This window comes from Jaculus jaculus, chromosome 17, assembly GCF_020740685.1.
Source record: "Jaculus jaculus isolate mJacJac1 chromosome 17, mJacJac1.mat.Y.cur, whole genome shotgun sequence".
In the NCBI taxonomy this organism is placed as follows: Eukaryota; Metazoa; Chordata; class Mammalia; order Rodentia; family Dipodidae; genus Jaculus; species Jaculus jaculus.
In genome coordinates, this window is record NC_059118.1 from 46,885,049 (window position 1) to 46,912,338 (window position 27,290).

A 27,290-nucleotide genomic window follows, 5' to 3' on the forward strand; every position below is an offset into this window, starting at 1 on the left:
CTCATAGGAACCTAAATCTATGTTGACCAATGAATTAAATTAAATAGTTCAGTATTTACTAATTCACTGATTTTATAGAATATAACAACTTAAAATTACAAGGACTAACTGTATATAACTAATTTTTTTAAAGACCCATGCTAACTGTACATCATATATTTCCTATTCTACTTTGGTTCTGTGTCATATGTTGGTTGTGACACAATATATACCTTTAGACTACTACTAAAAGGTCAAGAGCCAAATTGGGTCATTGATTGACACTGCCATCTGTTACTATAAGAAATACAATAATCAATGTAGACATTATCTTCTTGTTGGAATAAAATACTCAACCAAAAACAGTGTATAGGAGGAAAAGATTTATTTGTGGTTTACAGGTTCAAGGAGATCCTTCATTATAGTGGAAAAAGCATGGTGTGTTATCCACAGTTCTGGAGGTTTCCACCCATGACTGATTGAGTCCTTCTCTTTGGGCCCGTGACAAACACTGTGGCAGGAAACACGTGGCAAAGCCTCCCATTCAACTCACAGCCAAGAGAAAAAGGGGGCAGAAGGAGGAAAGGAAAGGCTCACCATCCCATGTCTCAAATCTCTTCTTACCTCTCCTCACTGGCTCCATCATCCTGGCTCAAAATGATACAGGCAAAAAGATTAGATGGTTCATGACAATGTTTGTAATTTCTACTGTAGGTGTACTGTGTGACTCTTCCTGAGTAGACATGAACAAACTCAACCCAAAGAGGGACCCTACTGCAGATCAAATAACTCTACCAATGTGTAGATTCCTGGACCAGTAAGTTTATTGGTGATACTTGTAGGAGTATGGGGTGACTCAAAGGCAGTGGCATCTTCAAAAAGCCAACTCTGTATGGGTAAGGCTGCATAAAAGCTGAATCTCTAAAGCTCCCTACATGACCTGGAGGCAGCCCCACCACAGTCTCCTCTCCCAAAGCAATTCTTTTACTGCTTATATAACCTTAGAAGGGATCTGTTAATCTTGTACCTTTCTGAGCTTCAAGCTCTTATATCTCCCTAGCTTCTTGAATCTTGTGATCCCCTACCCATCTCCAGTAGGTAGTGTTTCAATTAGGAAGAAATAGCCACACAACAATCCTAGCAGTTTTCCCAGTCCCTTTAATGTGAGGCCCAGTCATTGGGGACTGTAAAGGAACCGGAATGCAAGACAGTGCAGGGGAGGGTAGTAGAATGGCCTCTTGGGTCTGCTTAGCAATTGAATTCTGTGATAAAGGACCTCAATGGCTGTGCAGCAAGTTGTGCACTGGACCTGGTTTCTGACGTTTCATGCTCACATGCTTGCTTCAGTGGGATTGGGCTTTCAGACTCTTTGGGTGCCCCTCATGAAAAGTTGTCCCTGGTGCTCCAGTTTGTTGAAATCAGTCTAGTGCTATGAAGACACAATCTAGAATTGCTCTCAAGATGATTCCTCACATCACTCAAGGCCTCCAACTGTTCTGAAATTTCTTATTATTATAACACTTATTTCAAATCATAAACTTTCATGTGGATTTGTGCTGAAGTTTTTGATGGGTTAGGATAAAATTAATAAATAGGGCAGTTGAACTGGTTTCCAGTCACTTTTACACTATAAGTAGCAACATGACTATGCCTTAATTACTCAAACATTTTGAGCTCCATATGTCCGCATGCAGAACAGAGACTAATACCTCCTTGGATTTCAGGAAAAGCAAGAGGTAATGGAAGCAATGTGCTTCAAAGAATGACTGGTTTTATAAAGAATGACTGCTCAGTCACTTTACTTAGTATTTGAGTACTTATTGTCATTATAGTGTTATCTTACCAATAGCCACAGATCAGACACCTCATCTTGTGAGTAACTTCTCTGAAGTCACCCAACTTTAAATCAGAAAGAAACCTCTGTGCTCTCAGTCATGGAGGTCAGTACTCCTGGTAGTCTTACACTGACCCAGTTTCTCCACATTCTCAAGAAGAACTATAGAATTACTGGGGATGTGATCTCATAGGATTAGTAGAAAATGAGTTGGTCTTCCTTTGGCGTAGAAGAGAGAATCAGGACAAGTTGCTGAAGGAAGCTTTATTGTGAAAGGCTTGACTCTGTGATAAGCACTGCATGCTCTCTAAGTACTCCTCTCTAGTATTTACTATTCTGAGATAAAGGTGGCATCAACTTTTACATAGTTACATGAGTTGTGAATTCAGACAAATAACTTGTGCAAAGTCATACATTTTCCTGTTTCAATAGACCATAAATCAAAAACTAGGTGGGCTGGAGAGATGGCTTAGTGGTTGAGTACTTGCCTGTGAAGCCTAAGGACCCCGGTTCAAGGCTCGATTCCCCAGTATCCACATAAGCCAGGTACACAAGGTGGTGTGTGTATCTGGAGTTCATTTGCAGTGGCTAGAGGGCCCTGGTACACGTATTCTCTCTCTCTCTGCCTCTTTCTCTCTCTATTGTTCTCAAGTAAATTATTTAAAAAAAAACTGGAAAGAAAAACTAGGATGAAAAGCAATGCTTTGTTTTTCCTTCTAGATTTTAGACTTAATTTGGCATTCCTATACTTTTTTCTTACCATCAAGGAGATTTTTTTTTTAATATTTTTTGTTCATTTTTTATTTATTTATTTGAGAGCAACAGACACAGGGAGAAAGACAGATAGAGGGAGAGAGAGAGAATGGGCGCGCCAGGGCTTCCAGCCACTGCAAACGAACTCCAGATGCGTGCGCCCCCTTGTGCATCTGGCTAAAGTGGGACCTGGGGAACCGAGCCTTGAACCAGGGTCCTTAGGCTTCACAGGCAAGCGCTTAACCGCTAAGCCATCTCTCCAGCCCCATCAAGGAGATTTTAACCACTTATATAGTTAGAAATATTAGAAGAGGGTGCTGAGGAGATTGCTCAGTGGTTAGATGCATTGCTTATACAGCCTGTCAGCCCAAATGAATTCACCACCCACACATGTAAGCCAAAGCCCTCCTATACAAATGGGGGCTTGTCTGGTACTCATTTGCAGCAGCAAGAGACCCTGGTAGGCACACACACATGCACACATACACATGTGTATTCAAATAAATAAGTTAAGTTTATAAAAAGGCCTATTAGAAGAGTTAAATCATTTACATTCAAGTTAAAGATCTAAATATGGGGCTGGAGAGATGGTGTAGTGGTTAAGTGCTTGCCTGTGAAGCCTAAGGACCCCGGTTCGAGGTTCGGTTCCCCAGGTCCCACATTAGCCAGATGCACAAGGGGGTGCACGCGTCTGGAGTTCGTTTGCAGACGCTGGAAGCCCTGGCGTGCCCATTCTCTCTCTCTCTCCCTCTACCTGTCTTTCTCTCTGTGTCTGTCGCTCTCAAATAAATAAAAATAAAAAATAAAAAAAAGAAAGATCTAAATATGTATAGGATTTGCATATAGTTTTATCAAACTAGAGGTGAATATCTTCATATTCAAGAATAAGTATGAAATGCTATTTTTAAACTATTTAAATATTCAATTAAAATCATTTATCAGTTTTAGAACATTACATTTTTGTCAAATCTAGCTCTGATATTAGCCAAAATTAATTGCTGAGATGCTTCAAAATCATAAATAGAATACCTAAATAATAGGGCTAGGTATCTACATAATATTCAGCATGTCACATATTTGGGTATGATTATTACAATTATAATGGTAACATCTGTAAGTTCTTCTGTGATTGAAAATCAGTTTATTACCTTGATTTTCAAGTGTACATATTCCCCAGTTGTTCTAACTAATATAGAAGCCACTATCCATATATGCTTATTTAACTAGAATTAAGTTAATTAAAATTTACCTCCTTGGATCTACTTTTCATGTTTCAAGTGTTCAGTAGCTAAATGTGTCACTACTGGATGAGGCAGCCACAAAGAGAGATTTCTGCCATGGCAGAAAATTTTATTGGAAAGTGACATTCTAAAAAGCACCTTTTATTGCATGTTTCTAGAGTAAGTCCATTTTGTCACTTGTTTTTAATTATTCTGGCTTCTTTTCAGAGAAAGAAAGCCATTATATGTATTTCATAAGTTTATGGTGGATGAGGATTACTTATATTTTAGTAGAACATATAATGAAGTCATGTTTTTCTTTCTTTTCAGCCCTTATTTTTAACTTTTTAAAATATAGATCAGTGATCTATAAGAAGAGAATTTCTGATACATGGTATTAGGTGCAGTTCTTACCAAAAAAGTAAATATATAGAACATTTGTAACTTATATACTATATTTTCAAAATTCTATTTTGATCATCTATATATGAGAACTTAATACTCAGAATTTTATACAAGTAATATTTTAAAATTTTTATTTATTTGTAAGGAGAGAGAAAAAAGAGGGGGGGGAGAGAAAGGGAATGGATGCAGCAGGTCTTCTAGCTACTGCAAACAAACTCCAGATATGTGCACCACTTTGTGCTTCTGGATTTATGTGGGAACTAGGGAATTGAACCAGGGTCATTAGGCATTGAAGGCAAGCACTTTAACCAATGAGCCATATCTCAACCCTCTATTCTGCTTTTTCTTTTCTCTTTATTCCTTCCTTTCTTTCTATTTTTTTTTTCTTCAAGATAAGGACTAAGGGCTCATCTAGTCCACGCTGACCTGGAATTCACTTTGTAGTCTTAGGGTGGCCTCAAACTCATGGTGATCCTCCTACCTCTGCCTCCTGAGTGCTGGGATTAAAGGCATATGCCACCATGCCCAGCTAAATTCTGCTCTTTTTTATTAGAATATTTTCAATTATGAGCTGAATTTTTTAAGATGTTATTTATTTATTTATGAAAGAGAGAGAAAAGAGGGAGAGAAAGAATGGGCAAGACAAGGCCTCCAGCTACTTCAAACAAACTGCAGATACATGTGCCACCCTGTGCATCTGACTTATGTGAGTATTGGGGAATCAAACGTTGCAGGGAGCGGCTACAGACGCCATTACAAGATGGCGCTGACTTCCTGCTGAGAGTTGTGACGAACAACTCCCTACTTGGTCATATCCTGGCGACAGTCTTGCTTGATGCTGCGCGTGCACATGATGTAATGCATCCTGGGCCTATCCCGTGGCCCTGGGTGGTGGGTGAGCAGGTGGCGGCCAATCCGTAGGTGTCTTGTAGTATTACACCCTATAAAAGCAGCTACACTCCTGCGCCCCGGCCCCTTCGCCATCAACTTTCCTGTTAACCAAGAGGCTCTCCAATAAAGTGTGATCGAGAAGGATCTTTGTTTGCTGGTCGTTCTTCTCCTGTTGGTCAGGGAGTTCACCGCAAAGTGGTGCCGAAAACCCGGGACGCTGGGTGCCTTGTAGGCATCGGGCGAGGGGCTGAAGAGGATCCAGAACTTGACACACGGAGAGGAAGACCGCGGTAAGTTACCCCAGTCATGCTAGCAAAGCATCAGGATAGTCTTTCTGAGTCTGAATCAAATGGGGAGTCAAAAGTTAGGCCTAAGAAAAAGGGAGATATAAAGAAGGAGAAACATATACAAGATAAAGATAAAAGCCTGCAGGAGGAGCTTGAAGAGATGGGGGAAATGAGTCATCATTTGCCTGAGAAAGGGACTAAAGGGACCTTTACCAGGCTGTATCCCCCTATTGAAGAGCTTGTACGTTTAAGTGTTTTTGAGACATATGAGGAAATCACCTCCAACTCAGACCTAGAGGAGGAGGAGGAGGAAGAACCATTACAAAAGGGGGGGGAAGGAAATAAGGAAGTTATAAGAGGGCACCTTTTACCTCTGTCTAGGCGCCCCCTACTGACAAAAGGAAAACAGGCCCAAGGGGATGGATCTCCGCAATTAATAGAGCCGTCTGCACCCCCACCCTATAACTCCCCTGGGGACACATGCCGCTTCATTAAAACAAAAACCTGGTCGCGGCTGGCCTCCGCTAGGAGGGGCTTCTATTATGGCTTCAAGAAAAAAAAAAAAAAAAAACTCCTTGGGAGCCCGCATTCTCCAATATTTCCCACAGCTGGTCGCTCGACAAGCTTGCTTGGGGCTTAAATATTATTTAATACATTTTGCAAAGCTTCCTGACAGGCTTATCATTCCCTATACTAAGGAACAAGTAAAAGTTTTGTCTGGCACTGTGGATGATTGGAGCATTCTCATGTGTGCTTTCCCAAATGTCACAGATAATCATTACCCAAAGAGCCCTATTTTGTCTTTTGTTGAAAACAATCTGGTTTACTTTCCTAAAATCACTGTTCAGGAGCCTATTACATCAGCCCCTGCCATCTTTACTGATGGCTCAAAGTCTGGTCGTGGGGCCTACCTGGTACAGGGATCGGAGCCTATAGTAAGAATGTTCAGACCTGACTCTCCTCAGATTGTTGAATGCTTAATAGTCTTGGAGGTATTTCAGATATTCCCCACTTCCTTTAATTTGTTTACAGATTCCTTGTATGTGGCCAATGCAGTGGCTAATTTAGAGATCGCTGCTTCGGTTCGCTCTACTAGTCTAGTGTCTAATATTCTTTTACAACTTCAATCTTTAATTTTGCAGTGAACTTGCCCTTTTTATGTTTCTCATATTCGAGCTCATTCACTACTGCCTGGCCCCTTGTCACAGGCTAATGACCTTGTGGATCAGGCCACTAGGCTAGCCCTGATCTCCTTGGATGATCCAAAGACTTCGGCAACAGAATTCCATAGACTATATCATGACCCTGCAAATACTTTAAGACTAAAATTTCCTATTTCCAGAAATGAAGCACGGGATATTGTAAAATCTTGCCAATCTTGTGTCACCTTTTTGCCTTCCCCACATGTGGGCGTTAATCCCCGAGGCCTACGTCCTAGAGACCTTTGGCAAATGGATGTGACACATCTTCCAGAGTTTGGAAGATTAAAATACCTACATGTCTCAGTGGACACCTGTTCAGGCATTATTTTCGCCTCTCCATTGGCAGGTGAAAAGGTCTCTCATGTCAAGACTCACTGTTTAGAGGCCTGGGCGGCTTGGGGAAAGCCACACCATTTAAAAACTGATAATGGCCCAGCATACACATCTGCTGGTTTTCGAGCCTTTTGCGCACAAATGCAGGTAGCTCATGCCACTGGCCTTCCTTACAACCCACAGGGCCAAGGTATAGTAGAAAGAGCAAATAAAACCCTAAAAGCCCTCTTATTTAAACAAAAAAGGGGAATAGCAGAGGATGCAACCCCTAAGGAGAGAGTTTCTTTAGCCCTCTTCACTCTTAATTTTTTTGATTTTGGATCCATATGGTAAAAGTACAGTGGAAAGACACAGTCAATCTAAGATTCCCATGCCCAGTGAAATGGTGATGTGGAAGGATGTCTTAGATAATAAATGGAAAGGACCGGATCTTGTGATGTTAAGATCCAGGGGAGCTGTTTGTGTTTTTCCACAGGACCAAGGTTCTCCGCATTGGGTTCCGGCTCGCTTGGTGAAAACAATTATCCGACCCCAACAGGAGGCTCCTGGAGACGGAGATGCCTACCAGGATGGAGAGAAGGATGGAGAAAAGGAGAGCCTTATTGATGATCCTCATCCTGTGCCTGGAATGTAGTGGAGAACAGCGTTGGGGCATTATGTCTGCATTTCCCAAACCCATGCCAGTATATCACTCCGCTGTGGTTTTTCCCCGTTTCTTTACAACAGAGAAGGAACTGGGTCTTCCCATGGTGAAGAAAGACACCTTTTCCGTTTCTATCGGAGAACAGCGGAGTTTCCAGGCATCGGGGACATTGTGCTTTACACTTGATCCAACTTATGAGGACTGTATGGTCTTAAAGAAACAAGCCTTTGCTTGGTTCCATGGGGACATGATTTGGGAAAGAAATGACCAACAGAGACGTAATGATTGGTATGGTCCAGAGAATAAGACTTCCCAATATAAATTTGGTAACTATATCTATACTGAATTGGCAATCTGGCTTAATGGAACATTTCTGGTTGGTGTAAACATATCAGACAAAGCATACCAACCACGACTTGCTCCTCATTGTTGGGGAAGTGATGAAGGGGAAACCTGGCCGTGGTCTGACTGTCAGTCTACCGGTGTTGGCTGGACGAGTAAGGGAAAACTCTTTAATTTCTCCCCGGACATGAGGGGTCCCCATCCCTATCCGGCCTTATGGACTGTGGGATTTTTCAGACAAGATAGAAGGTATAATCCATTTTCAAAGTGGATTTTGTGTGGAACAAATGGAAGCTGTACTGATTTCACACCTTTTGTGTTATTACAGGGAGGACAAGTTGCTTGTAATAATGTGACTGCAGTCTTTAGTGAGAAGGAGCAGTTGGTGGAGGAAGCTGATGAGAACTGGGGTGCTTTATACAAAACTATCAACACCACAGGGGGAATTATGAGCATTGGACATGGGTGCCAAACTAACGCAAGAAATGCTACTTTCTCCCCAGCACCAGTTTGCGTTCACCCACCATTTATGTTTGTCCTCAGTAATTCCTCCTTTAGTAGTTGCTCCAATACCTCCTGCCTCTTGTCCCAATGCTGGGATGCTCCAAAGTTTAAGAATGCTATGGTCCTTAGGGTCCCTCGCTGGGTCCCTGTGCCTGTGGAAGCTCCCAGCACGCTGACTTTATTTAGGAATAAAAGGGATTTTGGCATCACAGCAGCAGTTATAGCAGCCATGGCTGCGATAGCTGCTGCCACTACTGCAGCGGGTGTGGCCATAGCTTCCTCAGTACAGACGGCTAAAACTTTGAATAACTTGGCTACTTCTACCTCAGAGGCCTTAGACACTCAGACAGCTTTAAATTCTCACTTAAAGGGTGGTATCCAAATTTTAAACCAAAGAATAGATTTAGTCCAAGAACAGGTTGATATCCTTTGGCAGCTAGCTCAGCTGGGATGTGAATGGAAGTATAATGCATTATGTGTTAATAGTGTCCCTTATGAAAACTTCACCAGAGCTGCTAATCTGTCTCGTAGTTTGTTGCTAGCCCTCTCGCAAAATTGGTCTAAGGAATTTGATAGGGAATTGGAGGAATTAAGACAAGCTATAGTACATATTAACTCCACACGAGTGGATCTTAGCTTGGCAAAAGGCTTTACTTCTTGGATATCATCTGCATTCTCCTATTTCAAGGAATGGGTAAGAACTGGAATGTTTCTGGTGTGCTGCCTAGGAGGGTGTGTGCTTTGCCTATGGTTGGTCTGTTGCCTGCGAACCCAAACTAGGAGAGATAAAATGGTCATTTCACAAGCGCTCGCTGCCTTAGAATGTGGCTCCTCTCCCCAAATCTGGCTGGCAGCCTTAAAGGGAAAATAGCTCCCCTGGCCCTTGCACCCTCGGGGTCTCAGAGTACCCATTGCACGAGGATGGGCAGGAATATGGTAGCTTTCATTTGACCGCCACCTTTGCACTTCAGGGGACCTGTACCATTGCACTGAGGAAGGGGAGGTTGGACTTCTTCCCTTGATCAGTCAACACATCATGAGGTGTGGACCTGATCGGGAAGGCATGTTTTCTATTTACGCTTGGCCATTTTATTAAACAAAAAAGGGGGAGCTGCAGGGAGCGGCTACAGATGCCATTACAAGATGGCGCTGACTTCCTGCTGAGAGTTGTGACGAACAACTCCCTACTTGGTCATATCCTGGCGACAGTCTTGCTTGATGCTGCGCGTGCACATGATGTAATGCATCCTGGGCCTATCCCGTGGCCCTGGGTGGTGGGTGAGCAGGTGGCGGCCAATCCGTAGGTGTCTTGTAGTATTACACCCTATAAAAGCAGCTACACTCCTGCGCCCGGCCCCTTCGCCATCAACTTTCCTGTTAACCAAGAGGCTCTCCAATAAAGTGTGATCGAGAAGGATCTTTGTTTGCTGGTCGTTCTTCTCCTGCTGGTCAGGGAGTTCGCCGCAAAACGTGTGTCCTTAAGCTTCACAAATAAGTGCCTTAACTGCTATGCCATTTCTTCTGCCCTGATTTTTTTTTTTTTACATCAGTAAAACCAAGTTTCCTAGTTCTTCTTTTGATAATTTTGATGTTTTCTTTTCCAACAGATTTATACATTTCATCATGTTTGTCAGATGTAGCGAGTGACACACTATTTCCGTCATACTCTCTTTGCTTTTAGCATGAACAGGATCTGTGGTAGTGCAACTTCCTGTGTGTAGAAGTCAGGGACTACTACTTAACCCATAAAGCATAGGGTGCTCCCCACAACAAAGAAAACCTTGGCCCAAATGTCAGTACTACCAAAGGTGAGAAATCCTGCCCTAGGATGATAATATAAGTTCTAAGATTTCCACAATTATCTTAAAGTTAATATTGTACTATTTCACAAATTTGAAGTCTATGGCTCTATAAGTCCATATTCCTACCTCTCTCAGTCCTTTATTCTATAGCTATTACATAAATTAAATATGCACAGATTATACATACAAAAACACAATGTTTCCTTTAGACAGCCATGTGTGTTGTATAGAAGTTAAAATAAAAGTAACAAAATAAAGACAATGTCCAATTATCACATGCTGAAACCCTAAAACCAATGTGATGTTATATTGAAGGTGGGACTTTTAAGAGGCAGTTGGCTCTTAAAGGTGGAGCCTCATCAATGGTTTGACTGCATTCATAAGAAGAGACCAGAAAGCTAGCTAGTTCCCCCTGCCAGGTGAGGATACAACTGAAAGTGCTATCACCAGAACCCAGTACTGGAGACCTGGTCTTGGATCTCCAGTCTTCAGAACTGGAAAAACAAATTTCTATTGCTTTTGATTATAAGGTACCTCATTATAGTGCCTCAAACTGATTAAAAGAACAAACTCTTGGTTATTTACACAAGCATTTACAATTTCTGATGTTCTTCATGAGAATCAAAATTTCTACTTGACTTACATTTCAATCAGCTAAGCCTGAAGAGTTTCTTTCAAGCATTTTTTCACAATGATTTGACTGAAGAGAAATACTGATAGCTTTTTTTTAAAAACTTTAAACACTATTTTGTCAAAGCATGTTGTGCTGTATAAGGAATTGTTAGCTAGCTGGCTTGTTTGTTCTTCTGTGCTATAAAAGTGTCACTCCTTCCCTTTTGTCTCTAATGTCTCTGAAGAAAGAAAAAACAACAACAAACAGGTGCTAATCATGTCACTGTACTCTTGAAACATACAGGATTCTCTTTAATCTCTTTAATTTTTAACAGTTTGATGGTGGTAGTGGTGTAACTGTTGAGTTTGGAAGCATTAGGATCTTAAATCTGTAAATTTATATCTCCCGCCATCTCTTGGAAAACATTGGTTATTACTTATTACTTCTTTATAATTTTACTGGGAACTTTAATATATGAACATACTGAAACTTGGCCACATTCCCCTTTGGCCCCTCTCCCGTCCCCATTCCACTAAGGGTCCTCCTCAGTGGGGGTTATCAGTAATACTCTAGGTTTATGAATGCACTAGGTAGTCCAGTGGGGAGGGGCAATGCCTTGCACTATGCCTTTATACCCTGTGGCACTGACACTCTTTCTGTCCCCTCTTCTGTAATGTAACCTGGGACTTGGAAAACATAAGTGTCCTTTAGTATTGAGCTCTTGGCAACCTGTTGTTTTCTGTTTTGATAAGTTTTGAGTCTCCTCAGTGTCAATTGCAGCCTCAAGAGAAGGTTGTCAGGCTGGCAGTGACAGCAGAACTCATACCATTTGGACTATAACTTCCTCTGTAATGTTTTCTGGGAGGTTTTATTGTTGCATATTTTTTCTCTTTTACCTTGAGACTTTAAGTCCGTAGCAGACATCCCCATAATCCAAGGACTTTTAACTGAGCCATAATACCCAAAAAAAAAACCTCCCAAACCCCATAATGGCACAGAATAAACATTAACTCTTCAAAAGACAGCCCTGGGCAGAGCAAAGAAAGTCAACCAATGCAAGATTTAAACAGGGCAAACATCAAATTCTGTAGCTCCAAGTCTAACAACTCTAGTCACTGACAAGTCCCCAAGTCTGATAATTCTAGACAGTAACAAGTCTTTGGAATTCCAATCCACCTCTCTAGCTAGGCTACTCACAGTCCATAGTTCTTACTGCATTCAGGTCTTTCAACTCTGACCAGAATAGTCCATGAAGCTATACATACAGCACTGCAAGGTGTCTCTTGGGCCAAAGTTTCAAATCATTTCCATTCTACTCCTCTTGAAATTCAGCTCCAAGAGACCAAAATGCACACAGTCAGGTTTCTAGCAGTAGTAACCCCACTTCTCGGTACCAACTTTACTGTTGCTGTTAGGTGCTCATTGCTGATAGAAAACATCCAGCCAAGAGTTGCTTGTGGGGAAAAAGGGGGGTTATTTTTGGCTTATAGACTTGAGAGGAAGCTCAATGATGACAGGGGAAAACAAAGGCATGAGCAGAGGGTGGACCTCAACCCCTGACCAACATAAGGTAGACAATAGCAATAGAAGAGTGTGCCAAACACTGGCAAGAGGAAGCTGACTATAACACCCATAAGCCTGTCCCCAACAATACACCACTTCTAGGAGGCATTAATTCCCAAATTTCCCTCAACTGGGGACATAGCATTCAGAACACCTGTTTATGGGGTCATCTGAATCAAACTACTACAATGAGGAATGCCTTCCTCAAACTGTTTTCTCTCCCTCATTTGAACTGGCTGTAAGTAGTGAATATTTTAATTTGAGAAGCCATTTTTTAGATTTGTAAGCATCATGAAAACTCCCCTGAAATTTGCATAATTCCTTGAGAGTTCATATACTCCATTACTGATGACTTGTCACCAAATTCCACTCCCAGTACTACTGTGTTTCTGCTGACATTATGTGCAATGTATACCTCAATGGAATGTCTTTCCGACAAGCAAGTTTAAAGAAAGCACATTAAAATTATAAAATTAAAATTAAAATTAAATTAAATTAAAATTATAAAAATTACAAATTCTGTCAAATCCTTCATTCTGAAAATTTCATTCAGAAAAACTAAAGGCTACCAAAGTCACTCTTGAAAAACAACACTGGCATTCTACACACTTGTAACTAGAAACCTGAACCAAGGAGACTGTCCATGAATTAAATGACTATGACCCTGCAAAATGAGATGAAGCAAGGCTTCCTAGTGGCACACCAAGGAAAAAAACATTAGAGAGCCGGGCGTGGTGGCGCACGCCTTTAATCCCAGCACTCGGGAGGCAGAGGTAGGAGGATCGCCGTGAGTTCGAGGCCACCCTGAGACTCCATAGTGAATTCCAGGTCAGCCTGAGCCGAAGTGAGACCCTACCTCGAAAAACCAAACACACACACACACACACACACACACACACACACACACACACACACACACACAAAAACACATTAGAGAAAGAAAATATTCTAAGCCCAATGTCATCCACCAGGTATCTATGGTATGTCTTTTGTCAGATGGATGCATACCTGGGATAATAGGAGAGGTAGGAAGATAGAGTCCACAGTCATAGTCTCAGACACAATTGAAAAGAAAACGAGGAAAGGGAATACTTCTATGCGGCACCATCCAGCCAAATGCCAATCTTTATGTACTGACTTCTTTCACAATATTCAATCACACCTAGTAATTGGCAGGGAACACAAAAAGGCTCTCTCTCTCTCTCTCTCTCTCTCTCTCTCTCTCTCATGCTGTTACATTCACTTTCCCTTGAGTATGTGGCCATTTGTAGCCACTAGAAATTGCAAGGGAGAAAAAAAAAAAAAAGACCTAGGGAGACCAGGTATGTTCAATCGCACCCCAGTTCCCTCCATGCCTCTCTGTTATTAGTACAAGTTAGCCTTGTCATTTAGGAAGACCCTTAAAAGCATCAAAGTCACATTTTGATAACATTCTGTTAGACAGCCAAAGGGTTCTTTTTTATTAAGAAAAAAGATATAGAAATAAAATACCAAACATTAAATTCAAACAGACGTTTCCTGAGCAATTTTCACTGAGCAAGCTTCTCAGTGGCTTTTCAGAGCTCCAGACAGGTCCTACTGACAGAATAAGAAACACCATGAAATCTCACAAAATCATGGTGATCTTTCTTGCTTTTAGAGCAATAACTATTTTTTTCCTTTTAAATTGTACATTTAAAAATGGTTTTTATTTTTTTTTTTTGTGGTAAATTTCATCTTTTATTCTTCACAGAAAGGAACCTAAAAAAGCCAGGCATGGTGACACATGCCTTTAATCCCATCACTTGGGAGGCAGAGGTAGGAGGATCACCCTGAGTTTGAAGTCAGCCTGAGATGGCGAATAGTGAATTCCAAGTCAGCCGGGGCTAGAGCAAGACCCTACCTCAAAAAAAACAAAATAAAAGAAAGGAAGATAAATTACCACTGGATGGACATAGATCTGTACATTCTGAGAGAAATAATCACTAACGTGATAAGATTCTGTTTGTGTTAACTAACCCTAAAAAGAAACTTAAGTCATCTATTAAGCAACTATTAAAATTCCTCTTGTTCTAAGTCTGATCACATTAGTGGCTATTTCTCATAACTTACAGTTCAATCTTTCCATCCCATAAGATACTCATTCTATGGGAGACTTAAGAGATTGCATTACCTAAAGAAAACCTGACAGTTCTCTCTCATCAGCTGCATATTTAAGGATCACTTTTTTTTGAAAGCAGACAGAGGGAAATGGGCATGCCAAGGGCTCTCACCACTGCAACTGAGCTCCAGACGTATGTGTCTGGCTTTACATATGAACCTTGACCATAAGGCCTTGCAAAAAACTGCCCTTCCCCACTGAGCCATCTCTCCGGCCCCTAAGGATCACTTTAATTCTGCTGCCCCAGTTCCATAGTCTGAGACTATCAACAGTCAATCAAGCAGTGACCTTTCAGCTATAACTGTTGCATACCTTTTTTGACCCCCTCTGAATACTACAGTTCTTGCAGGACACATTTTTACTATCCCAATGGTCAGCAGCTCCACATGTAGGACAGAGGTCAGGGTCACATTCTCGGACAGCCAGGTAGCACGGGCACTGCTTGGTGTTGCACTGTGCTTTGCATCCACATCCAGGAAAGCGGTTTTGACCCTTTTTCAGCTGTAAATATTTTATAATCATGGAAAATGTTAATAAAAATTTATAAAAAAATAAATAAAAATAAAAATGGTTTTTAAACCTACATCTCTATGCTACATTTTTGTCTAAATAAAATATAGAACTAGTGAATTCTGGTGTCTGGAGAAGTCATAGCCATGAATGTATTTTCTCATTTACTAATGTTTACTAATTTTATAGCTATCTGGATAGGACCCTTCCTTTATAAGTGATTTTCTATGACTGCTGAGATAGCTTCAATTCCATTTTTCATTTATACTTACTATTTAGCAATTACAATTTAGCAAAATTGCAAGTGACATATGTAACATGAGTAATGAGCATATAGACACAGAGTAGGCAAGGCTATGTCAGTCATTAATTTTATAAATATTTGCAGACTTAACACACAGGTGGCTCTACTATTAATAAAAGTCACCATCTCCAACCTGGGACCATTATAGTCAAATGAAAGTGAAAAAGAATTTAAAAGGTATTTTGTTTGGGTAACTCAAGATGCTCACACAAAAGGATAACCTCGGTCACATTTAGGAGCCAAAGGGCTTGGAGGGCAGCAGGATCGTTGGTGAGGTCAGAGAAGAACAAAGAGGTCAGGCTGAGATGAAGTACAAAGGCTGTTTATTTATTTATCTATTTTACTTATTTTTGTAGTTTTTCAAGGTAGTCTCAGGCTGGCCTCAACCTCACCAAGATCTTCCTACCTCTGCCTCCAGAGTGCTAGGATTAAAGGTATGTGCCACCACACCTGGCCCAACAAATGCTCTTTAAATGACCAGTCGACATGATTTACCTGTGCAAGACTGAAGAATGTTTATGGACAAGTGTTTCTCCTAAGCCATTGTATTGAGATAATTTTCCTTTCTTTCTTGTTTTTTTCTTTTGGCAGATAGAACCCTTAAACATAATTTTCAAATAAAGAACTCATACCATTAAACAGAAAAAATGATCCTGGTTGTACCTTCTGCCTTTGGCCTTATACAAAACAGAGAAAAAAAAATGTATCCATGTGGAGGTCACGACTGACATCAGGTGTTTCCCTTGATTGTTCTCCACTTTATTGTTTTTGAGACAGGGCCTCACATTGGCCTGGAGCTCACCAAGTTGGCTAGACTGGTTGTTCAGCAAGTCCAAGGACCCTCCTGTCTCTACTTCCCCAGTGCTGAGGTACAGCCATGTCCTGCCATGCCCAGCTCTTTTCTATGAGATCTAACTCAGGTCCTTATGTTTGTAAGGCAAGCACTTAACTGTCTGAATTATCTCACCAGCCCCTATTTACAGGCCATTCTTACAAGAGTATGCTAAAATGCCAGCCAGCTTAAAAAAATAAAGAGGGCAGACACATAGTGCTAGGCCAGCTCCAGCTCCATGTGCACTTTGCTTTGGTAACAGTACTTATGCATCTGACTCCCCCCAAAAAATATTCTAGAGAGGTGGCCCTAAAGATTCTATCTCAGAGCCTAATGGCAGATTACACACTTTCTTGACAGCAGAGTCACTCCCAGTTATGTATGGAGAAGAGCCATAACAGGAGCACCAGCAATGGCCATCAAGTTTTACCTACCACTTACAAAGAGTTAGAAGGGTTCTGCAGTGATGACTTAATTTCATGCCCAAAAACTTCTGGACTTAAAATAATTATCATTATTATTAGTTATGAATAAAGAAATTCATGAAGGTGCCCTAGTCCCACCAGGGATATAGGAGTGATATTTAAACACAAGATCTAGGCTGGAGAGATGGCTCTGTGGTTAAGATACTTGTCTGAAAAGCCAAACAACTCAGGTTCAAGTCCCTAGTACCCACACAAAGCCAGATACACAAAGTGGAACATTCATCTGGGGATTGTTTGCAATGGCTAGAGGCCTTAGCATGCCCATTATTTCTGTCTGTCTCTCTTCTCTCCCTTCCTCTCCCTCTCTCTCTCTCTCTCTCTCTCTCTCTCTCCATGCTCGCAAATAAATAGGTAAATAAATATTTAAACACAAGATCTTCTAACTCCCAAGTCCATGGTCCTTGCTTACTGTCTCCAGTACCAGCAGGAAGGACCACCATTACAAAGGGGAAAGCCAAAAAAGATTCTTGTGGGGAACAAGGAAGGGAGTTATGAGGCAAAAACTCCAATACTTCAGTGTGATTAACATCTGATGGCAAAGGCATGGTGGTGGAAGATAGGAAGGACCTGATTAAGATTGTTGAAATTCAATTTACCCTTTCCTGTAGTTTTACTTTTCAGACAGGATTGGCTACTTATAAGTATTAAGTGAAAGAATCCAGAAATAAAAGATTAATATTGTAAGTAATTTCTATTATAGTATTTTTAATTTGTTATATTTTGTGATGAATTATTACTACTAAATTCTTACAGTGCCAAGTTCATAAGTAAAGTTCTAATACAGGTATGAGCATTCATGAAAAAGTATATATTTGGTTCAGCATCCAGTGGGGGCTTTAGAATGTATCTTTGCCAGGAATAGGGGCAATTACTCAAATACAATATTGACACTGACTAAAGTCCACACCATATCCTGATGCTATGGCTATGCCTACAGAGTAATTCTTTGCCATGTCTTGAATTTTATACCAGCTCTTTAAACAGAGCATAAACAAACTAACAACCACATAGAAGGGTGATTTTTTTAGGTAAAATTTTTCTATTATTCCATTTTGTATCTTGGACAGTAACCACTTTAAGAAAGTGTAATTATCCTTGCTTTTATCCTTGAATTTTAAAATAAGTCGTTCCATTCATGTCATCACATAGGGAATTGAAATATGTTTGATTGGTAATGAGTTCTCCTCACAAATAATGTTTATCTGTCCTGTTATATTACTGTTTGATGAATCATTCAAAATCACCCTTTTAAAATATGTACTGAGGAGCATATTTGCCATGAATAAATCACATCCTCAAAATATCATAGGTAATAATTATACCCATATTATATTGCATAGGCCTCATCTGGCTTAGTATCTGTGTTTATAAATAAAGTTTTATTGAAATACAGCTATAGCTGTTCATTTATAGACTGTCTATGACTGTTTTATAGTTGTGTCTGCCAAACTGAGTAGTTGCATAGAGCTCCGATAACCTACAAAACATAATCTTTACTACTTGGCACATCATACTAGAACTCTGTGGATCCCTGCCCTCTATGGTGAGCCAAGTCTACATAGAGTGAAATATGTTATTCTTCTATATTTTTTTCTTTTGAATAGCCATTAATTTACTTATTCATTCATCAACTAGACAACTATTAGATTACTTATTTATTCATTAATCAACCAATGCTTGTGAGCAACTTTCAGACACCTAACACATGGACAAAGAGCTGTGAGTGATCCGGAGAGAAACAGATTAACAGAATGGTGTGCAATGAGGCTCTAAGGAAAAAAATGGGCTAAAAAGGAAGACAGTAATTTGTCAGACGGAGATGCAGACAGGGTCTCAGATAATTACCCAAATTGGGCTCTTTAATAAGGTCATTGAAATACTATTGTTTAAATAATGGCATTGAAAAATCTCTGGACAATGTGCTTTCATGACTTCACAGTGGCACTAAAATCAAATGCCAAAATGGTTTGGAAGAGAAGATGAAAGAGATGAAAGAGGCTGATCCCATTCAAGCACCTAGTAGTATGATTCCCAGTCCTTTCTCCAAGTGATAGGAATTAGGTAACCGATTTTTGATAAAATATATGAGGAAACTAATCCATAATCTACCTGAGCTTGGTATACCACAGCCACTTAAAGAATTCCCTAAAGCTCACTGGTCCATATTGAAACTTATAAGTGGAGAGGTCAGACTTATATGTGAGCAGAAAAAAACCAACCTAATCAATAAATGATCAATGCAGTGAGTAGGCTTGCTCTTTTCACTTCCCAATGAAGGGCAGTGGGTGCAATGAATGCTTTCAACATATACCGCCTAAGTGACCATCCAGGAGTTAAGTTTAACCATTGCAAGTAACAAAGACATTCAAGCATATGTTCTGTTGTCACACTGCACGCTTCCCTGTAGTAATGGATAAAAGCCAAAGCAATAACAAAAATTAGCAACCCTAAATGACCCTTAAAAAGATTATACTGAACAGTTTGATGTAATTAATTAGGTTTTAATTGAACAGTAAGCAGTCAATGTAGTTGAGTAAGTGGATATGGGCTATGCTTCCCACAAACTAGACATCTGTGCATTAAAGAATGATTTTAAAAAGAATGATAATAAAAAATTTTCTTACTTATATGATTTTAAATTTACATTTTATTTATACTTTGCACTTAAGTATTTAAGAGAATGTGTATTGACTTAGGCAAAGCAAAGTAAATGGCGCAGGAGCAAAGTCAAAGTGTTCAGTTATTAAAATAATTTTTAAATGCCTCATTTTGGAAGGAAGTGCTTACAAGGTCATTTTTTTTATTCAACTAATATAAATTGACATTTTTTCAATTATGAATGATTGTGAGTACAGTTTGAACCCTCCATGATAAATGCTACTGGGGACACTCTCAAAGCTGGTAAAGGTATGATTTATCACAGTATCAGACAATAGTCTTTGTTTTAGCTCAATAAGCTATGTTGCCATGTTGATTTTAAACATTGTTGGATTTCTTTAAACAATGATGATCAATTATTTTTTTTTGTTTTGTCTCTGGAAACTTCAGAGGATTCTGGTTTTGTTTTGCTTCTGCCATAGTCTCTGCATGTACATAGTTCTGAATACCTTTTTACAAACTAAATGAAAACAAAATATTCACAACTAAATTTCTTTTGCCTTTTCATAAGGTTGAGGAGGGAGGCAAAAATTCAATATAACAAGTTGACAAGAAGTTATGTTATTCCTCTCCAGTACTTATGTAGACCAGTGCTTCTTGTTTGATGATGCTTTCATAGTACTTTCTCACCAAAATTAATTTCAAATCAAAAAGGCAGAATAATAACTACTTTCAGCACAAAAAAAATGTAGCAGAAAGAAACTGTGTAGATAGCATATCATTAAGAATGAGAAAAATCAAAGTGTTCTTGAATACACATTGCTTTAATTTTTCTCCTGGTGGACTTCCATATTATCTTGAAAAGATCTATTAAAAAGTTGTCTCTGAAAGATCCACTCAAACTGCAGATACAGAGATGCTTGAAAGGGGAAGTGGGTCATGCTGTAAATGGATTACGGGAGCTATTTCCATGCAATATATATGTCAGCAACACAGAAAACACTCTACAGAGAACTTCTGCAGATAGACATACTTGTCGGAAAAAATATGTCTTTTGTGTATTATGAAACAAAAGTGTGGGGTGGCAGCTGTTAAACTCCTGTAAGTGTGTGTGTATGTACATATACATATACATATATATATATAATTTAAAATTAGCTTTTTAAAAAAATTTCTAAATGTGGAACCCTTTCTAGGTTATTTTAAACAAGCCAGCAATGGCAAGCTTCAATCTGTTTGGATAGAAAAGAATTTATATAAATGTTTTGTTGAAGCCCAAAAGGGAAATAGAGTTTAAATATACAATGCATGAAAGATACATGCCTAGCTTCAGAACAGTCGAGAACAGAAAAGGAAAACTCATCTAACGTTCTTGAAGTCTCCCCAGCAGTCTTTAAACTTAAATATCCTGCAACTTGCAACCTGGTTTCAGTGACCCCAGCAGTGAGATATGAACTGACCTTCCCTAACTGTCCTCTCCTCCCTCTTGCTCTTAGGTGAGGGGACAGGAGCTAGAGAAGCAGAAGGTCAACGTACAAATAGAAACAAATCTGCATTTTACATGCTTTCTCTGCACTTGAGAAATAAAAATGGAGGCAGATAAATCTGTATAATGCTAAACCAAATCTCTTTAATTCCAGTCAGCTTTTATCATTCAGTCACTGATTCTGTGTGTGGAAAAATTCATGCTAATTCCCCCTAGCAACAGCCTCAGCCTATCAGGAGACTTTATGTACCGTGCAGCTGCCTGCCAGAGAGAATAACTCTAAGTAGGTCAGGCCTGTATTTCTAAAAATGCTACGGTCTGGTAACCCCACTGTCCCGTCTGTCTGCCCTGCCCCATAATAACCTCAATTGCTTGGTGACACAATGACATACTATCCTGTTGGAGTGCAGTCACATCATGCTACATTATTCTGCTGCAAGCATGACTGCTGGGTGAAGGACCCTCCGAGGGGCAGCATTAATCAGGCAGCCATTCATGTCCACCAGCATTTCAATGTAGAAATGGGGTCTGCATTAATGACCAGCTGTTTGAACCAACACAAACAAAATAATGTCTTCCACCCTGGTGGATGCACAGAATATAGCATTCTGATCGGGCAGGTCATTTTTTCTTCTTCTCTTTCTTTCTTTCTTTTTTTTTTTTCTTTTTTTTACTAAATCAAAGATGTAAATTAAACAGCCCCAGACAATATCAGCTGTGGCAATCTCAAAGTGAGTATACTTAACTTATATTACATGCAATTCAAAAAGCAATTGATTTAATGCACACAGCTCTTTCTGCTTACAATATTCACTAATTCACATTAACAGAAGAAGGAGAAGATGCATAAGTAAGTAACACAATCCACATGCACATATTGCCGAGGGAGCCAAATGCCCTGAGCTGAACTAACACCCACTTGTCTTTGGGCAGAGAAACAAAGCAGGTCAGGAGTAATTGTGCAGTGTGAACACAAATGCAGATACAAACTGAATGTCGTGGAGGACTACTGCAAACAAATATGGGTAAACATCCACAGCCCACCAGCCAGCCAGCTCCCCCCACCATCTCTTTGTGCAGGCTATCACAGTACCAAACATCTCCACTACTGGAGGAGAGGGAAGTGAATGTGGCCTTCAAACCTTAACAACTGTGGTGCGCTGACCTTCTAGGGGATCGCTGAGAATGTGGTTTGGCTTTGAGACAACAAAAGCTCTTCCAAGTTATAAACTAAGGCTAACCAGCAAGAAAATTCAAAATCACACAGTTGTTTGTGAATTATTCAGTGGACATTTTAGAGTTTACTATAGCATAGGTACTTAAGTGTAACTTTTGACTTCTCTCCATTGACATGAACAAAATTAAACACAAATGATATGTGGGTTGAGACAGAAGGCTGGCAGTGTAGTTTGGGGAATCTTGGAAAAGTATTTTACAGAGATAATGCTTGCAAAATTAATCTATATTTTTAAGGGTTTGCCATTTCATTTCATGAACACATCCCCCTGACAAATTGATAATTCACCCTGCAGTGAGACACAATTCAGCAAGTCTTACACATGGAACCCATCCATATTTGATTTACAAACAGAAAATTTCTTAATCCACTTGCCCTTGTTTGAACTGTGTTTGATAACTTAGTTATGACTATCCTCTTCACTTTGTAGCACACACCACATAGTTATTCTTGGAGAGATCCAGCCACTGACGCAACACAGCACCACTAATTACAAGCCGCTGACATTCTGCTGCTCTGTGCAGCTTGGAAGCTGTGCTCTGCTCTTGGGACTTGCTCCCTTTCATCTATTCCTTCTTCCACCCTCTATGCCTTCCTCACTCTTCTTTCACTGCAAGCTTCCTGGATTCACTCTAGCGCTATCTGGAGAAACAAATAAGAACATTGGGATCCTTTAATTTGCCTCTTTCCCTGCCTCCAGCCTCTCCCTGCATACAGATCTACAGTTTGCAAATACAGTAACAAGATCCTCTGCCGGCCCCACCCTCAGGAATGCACCAACAGCTGGCCAAACATAATCCAACACAGAGCTGCTTTGTAGAATTAGTAACAAACAGTGGACAGTGAGGCCAGACAGGCGTCCCACCAGAGAGCCCCATGACAACTGTGAAAGCTTCTGGCTCCCAGCTTGCAGCTAGACCCAAGGAGCTTGGACTGGAGTGTCACACTGCCCCTAGCAGTCTAATGCTGCAAGCCTGAGTGCCTGGACAATGCTTCCTGAGACCATGTAGAGGCCACTCACCTCCCACAACAGCAAGAGAGCTGAAAGTATTCTCCATATTGACCACGGCCATACCCTGCTTCAGGTCACTGTCCCTGGAAATACAATGCCACAAACCCCAGTCTACAAACAGCATCAACAACTGTACATATCCAGAGCTGTGAGTTTGGAGGGCCCTCCCTTGTCCTTAGAAAAGGATTTCTTTTTTTAATTATAGCTGTGCCTGGCACTCAAACATTTAAATCTCACACTGTATTCATCTCCAGGAGCGCAGCGCTTAGCATCTGAAGCCTGTGCTACCCAGCTGGCCTTGGAGTCATCTGTGATGCATTTATTTTGATTAAATTGATCACATTTCTATTTCAGGGGTAGAATTTTTTCCACCATACTGAATACAGCTGTGTTTACAGGGGTTTGAAGAAGAGGAAACAAAGCCCCACAGTCCTAGCACAGCACAGCTACAGGACCTCCAGGAGTTAACACCGAAGGAGCAGCTTTCCCGTGCAAAGAAAATGCTGCATGCAGCTGCTTTGGCCTGCTTTCTGGCTACTCAGGAAATGGGTGTTGAGCATCAGCTGAAAACATGAGCTCTAACCAAGCCTGATCCAGCCAAGTGACACACTTCCTGTGTAAAATGGTCAGAAACCTACCTCTCTCTCCCTCTCTCTCCCCTCTCCTCTACGTGCATGCACATGCATTTAAATCCATGCTGGAAGGCTTCTTTCTCTGGGGACACTGTAGTCACCTAGCCCATCAATTTCTTCCTTGACAGTGCCCGGGACATCCAGACTACGACTGACAGTTCTGCCATCCATGTGCTAGGATATAAACGATGCCATTCTCCCGCAACCTGAGAACGCAGAGCTAGTGGCAGCCACAGGACGCTGGGCATCTCCGCCGCCTCCGTGTTTCCTCCGTTTTGCCAGGCTGACACAGAGGTAGATCCCTGGTCCATCCATCTTCAGGGGCACTGGGGAAATCCCGCCACATTTCGGCTTTGGTTGCCTCCCAGTCTAATCCCCAAGAGCAGCCTGAGCTGGGTGACAGAGGCAGGGACTGCCTCGCCGGGCGTGGAGGTGCGGACACTGGAGTAGTCTTCCTAACTCCCCCTCGGGGTCCTCGGCGTCTTCTCTCGCATCCCACCCGGGGTCTTCTGCAGCTTCCTCTGACCTGCAGGCCCCTCATGCAGCTGCCAGGAGACCCTGGCCAGAGCTCCACCAGGAGGTTGTTCAGACATGGTTCCAGGCTTGGGGACTCCATGGCGAAGCCCAGGCAGGAGCAAGCACTTCAGGCAGCCAGGCTATGCAGACCTCAAGCTGCAAGGAAAGATGGGTTGCAGTTAGAATTTAGAGAAAGAAGAAAAAAATCGAAAAAAAAAAAAACAAAAAACAAAAAACAGTGCAGCTCCTTGCCTGCAGGGGTTAAAAAAAATGAGCCATTTAAAAAGCAAGAGTCAAAATCAAATCTTAAAATAAAACAAACAAACAAAAAGAATCAAGAGACCAGCATACTTGACGCGACTTTTATTTCTGGCCTTTCTCGGGTTTATTGGCCTCCCTGCCCCCTCTGTTCCTGACCGGTCCTGTCTGTCCACGAGTCTCAAATGCTCGGCTCCAAAGTGCCGCAGCATCACATGAGAAGCCACATGACGATGGAGTCGCAGCTGATGTGGTCAACTATTTTGCCCAAGAAGGAGGGGGACAGGAGGGAGACAAACCTCGAGTGATGTGTGCCCCTCTCATGCTGCCAGGAAGAAATTTCCTTAAAAGAACAATGGGAAGGCAGCATCCTGGGAGCAAAGCTTGGGAATATGTACTTTTCCATATGCACACTGGTAGAAAGGACCAGCGTGCTTGGAGAAGGTGGGAACATGCTGTACCACAGACACTAGCTGGATGGCAGCAATATTATTTCTTGTGCGGATTCGGCAAAGCTGATTCCATGTAAGTAGATTCCTGAAAAGCACACACCATGTCTTCGGAGCATGATCGGGCTTGGAAAACCAATTCTATTATCTCTCCTTGCCATCTGTACCTGAACCCGCATTCTGAATAATTTATTTTTAGACTAATAAGATGCTTGCCAAGACTGCTCCCTTTCTCTAGCAAGCAGCTCACACAATGTTCACCCAAGTGGGGAAAACCAGCCCCTTTGTAGGGAGAAGAGAGGCAGGGAGAAGAGAGGCAAGGAGAAGGGTTTAATGATTATTTTTAAATACATTTTTATTTAAGGGATTATTACCACATAGCCATAAAGTTCCCTTGCAAGAAATAATTAAAAAAGGGAAAGACGTTGCCGCTTCATCAAGTTGGCATGCCTCTTCTTTGCACTTAGGCATGTCATGCTGGCAAATTCTGGGGTATTTTTCTCAGGCAGTGCAGTCTGGGGTAGCGTAGTGAGATCCCGTCACCACATGGATGTTGCTGCTAGGTGGAGTAGAGGCAAACAATCCCTGCCAGTACAGGCACCTCTGCCCAGCACTGCTCTGTGGAGTAGAGGCAAACAGTCCCTGCCCGCACAGGCACCTCTGCCCAGCACTGCTCTGTGGCTTTAGGGGTCTTTCGATTCTATAACCTGTCTTGGCTTAAACAACATCCTTCTTAAAATGGATGCCTTTCTAGAAAAGAAAATGATTCTATCAACTGACACAAATAGAATCATGAGCAGGTGGGATAATTACCTACAGCAGGTCTCATTTGTCTCTATGAGTCAAGGTAACAGAACATCGGTTCTTTCTGAAGCATGCATTGGCCTTTTTGCTATAGGAGTGTGTCAAGAACTATCCCAGACCCTGGGACAGATGGGAAGTCAGGCAGGCATGGTGTCAATGGGTAGTAATTGTCCACATCTTTTCTTTTTTCTTCAAAGGCAACCTTCTCCCAATTCAAATATTCCAGAGTTATCCAGGAAGGTCGAGGAGACAGCTTTTCACTTCACAGAGAGGCTTTTCCACTCCACCACCCTCCATCTACCAAGTCCTAACAAAGGATTTACAGCACTTAAATTTCAGATTCTAAGCTCAGGAACATGCCCTCACATACCTCCTCTATGCTCCCTCTTTATGTCAGTTCTTTGGACATCTTCTGCCAAAATATGCTAACTACACCATCACTTTTACCTTGACCACTGCTGAGGGGATCCTCTTAGCTCCTCATATTTACATGCTATCAGTTAGTGCTAATACCTGCTTGTCCATTGCTTATTTAAACAAGCTGGTCTACTCTACATACCTCCTTCATGAAACAAGAAAAAGGGGGTTATCTTTTTTTTAATAATTATAAGATAATGACCCTTCAAGCAGGGATGCTGCCCTCAAGGTAACTGAAGTGTGTTCCACTCTCTAGTGCCTTCTATGGCCATTACCCCTGAGTTTTATATCCCATAAAATACAAATTGGTCTAAATCTGCCTAACTGTGGGTCAGAGAAGTGCCATGGAAAGGCTGAAAAGGGAAAAATTGCTTGTATGTAAACATCTGGAAAGATCCTTGGTAGCCCAAGGATTTGCATGCAGCATGTGGAGTGGGGCTTAGCATAAACAGCACGTGGCAGTGTGTGCCAGAGTCTACATGAGGCATTCTAGATCCACTAGTCAACTTACTTCATTTTAACAATCTTAAGAGGAAGGAGTTTACAAAGTAAATTCTCCTAATGATGGGACGAGAGGCACAAAAGTGTTTACATAGGTTTCATGTCTAACTCACCATGTTTTACTGCCCTGAAACTAAAAGAACCTGGAGAAGGAAAGCAGACAGGTGAGAAGACATAACTATGCTCAAAGTTTTGTGGTGGAATAAACTTGGTCTTAGCAAGCTACTACTTGTGTAGATGTGAAACTAGATTGAGGAGAGCCACATTCTAAAAATAAGGCATTTGTTTCTATTGTAAGTCTTAGGAATAACAGCCAAGCTATAGTATAACAATGAGTTTCAGAGCCTTGGCTGAGGCTGGTGGAAGTTGTGGTCAGATACATGAAAAGTATCTGTGGCTCCCACAACACTGTTAACATAAGAGAATGGCATCTGAAATTGATTAGGATGAGAAGAGCTGCGAATCTGGAGGCTAACAGACAGTACTCCTGGGAACTGGGAAGATGGAGACAGCAAAGTTGACTTCCTCTTGTTCAGGTCTAAATGAATAAGGAAATCAGTTCCTTAAGCTCAGGAGTGTGCTATTTATGTGGGCCCCGAGCAACTTCAAACAAACTCTTGGGTTTTTTGTTTGTTTGTTTGTTTTCTAATTTCTTGACACAGTGCTTTGCCATGTATCCCAGGCTGGTCTGGAATTCACAATGTAGCCTACTGGAAATCTTGCTTCAGCATCCCAAAT

General features: G+C 41.1%; 1 long non-coding RNA gene across 1 annotated transcript; it reads right to left on the bottom strand.

The window, feature by feature from the left end:
• Nucleotides 1-20,048: 20,048 nt before the first annotated feature.
• LOC123455546 lies at nt 20,049-24,669 on the bottom strand. The gene is made up of 2 exons (XR_006633978.1): nt 24,475-24,669; nt 20,049-24,279 (listed from the first exon to the last, which is right to left on the bottom strand). It is a non-coding gene; the product is annotated as an uncharacterized LOC123455546 (long non-coding RNA).
• Nucleotides 24,670-27,290: the final 2,621 nt, after the last annotated feature.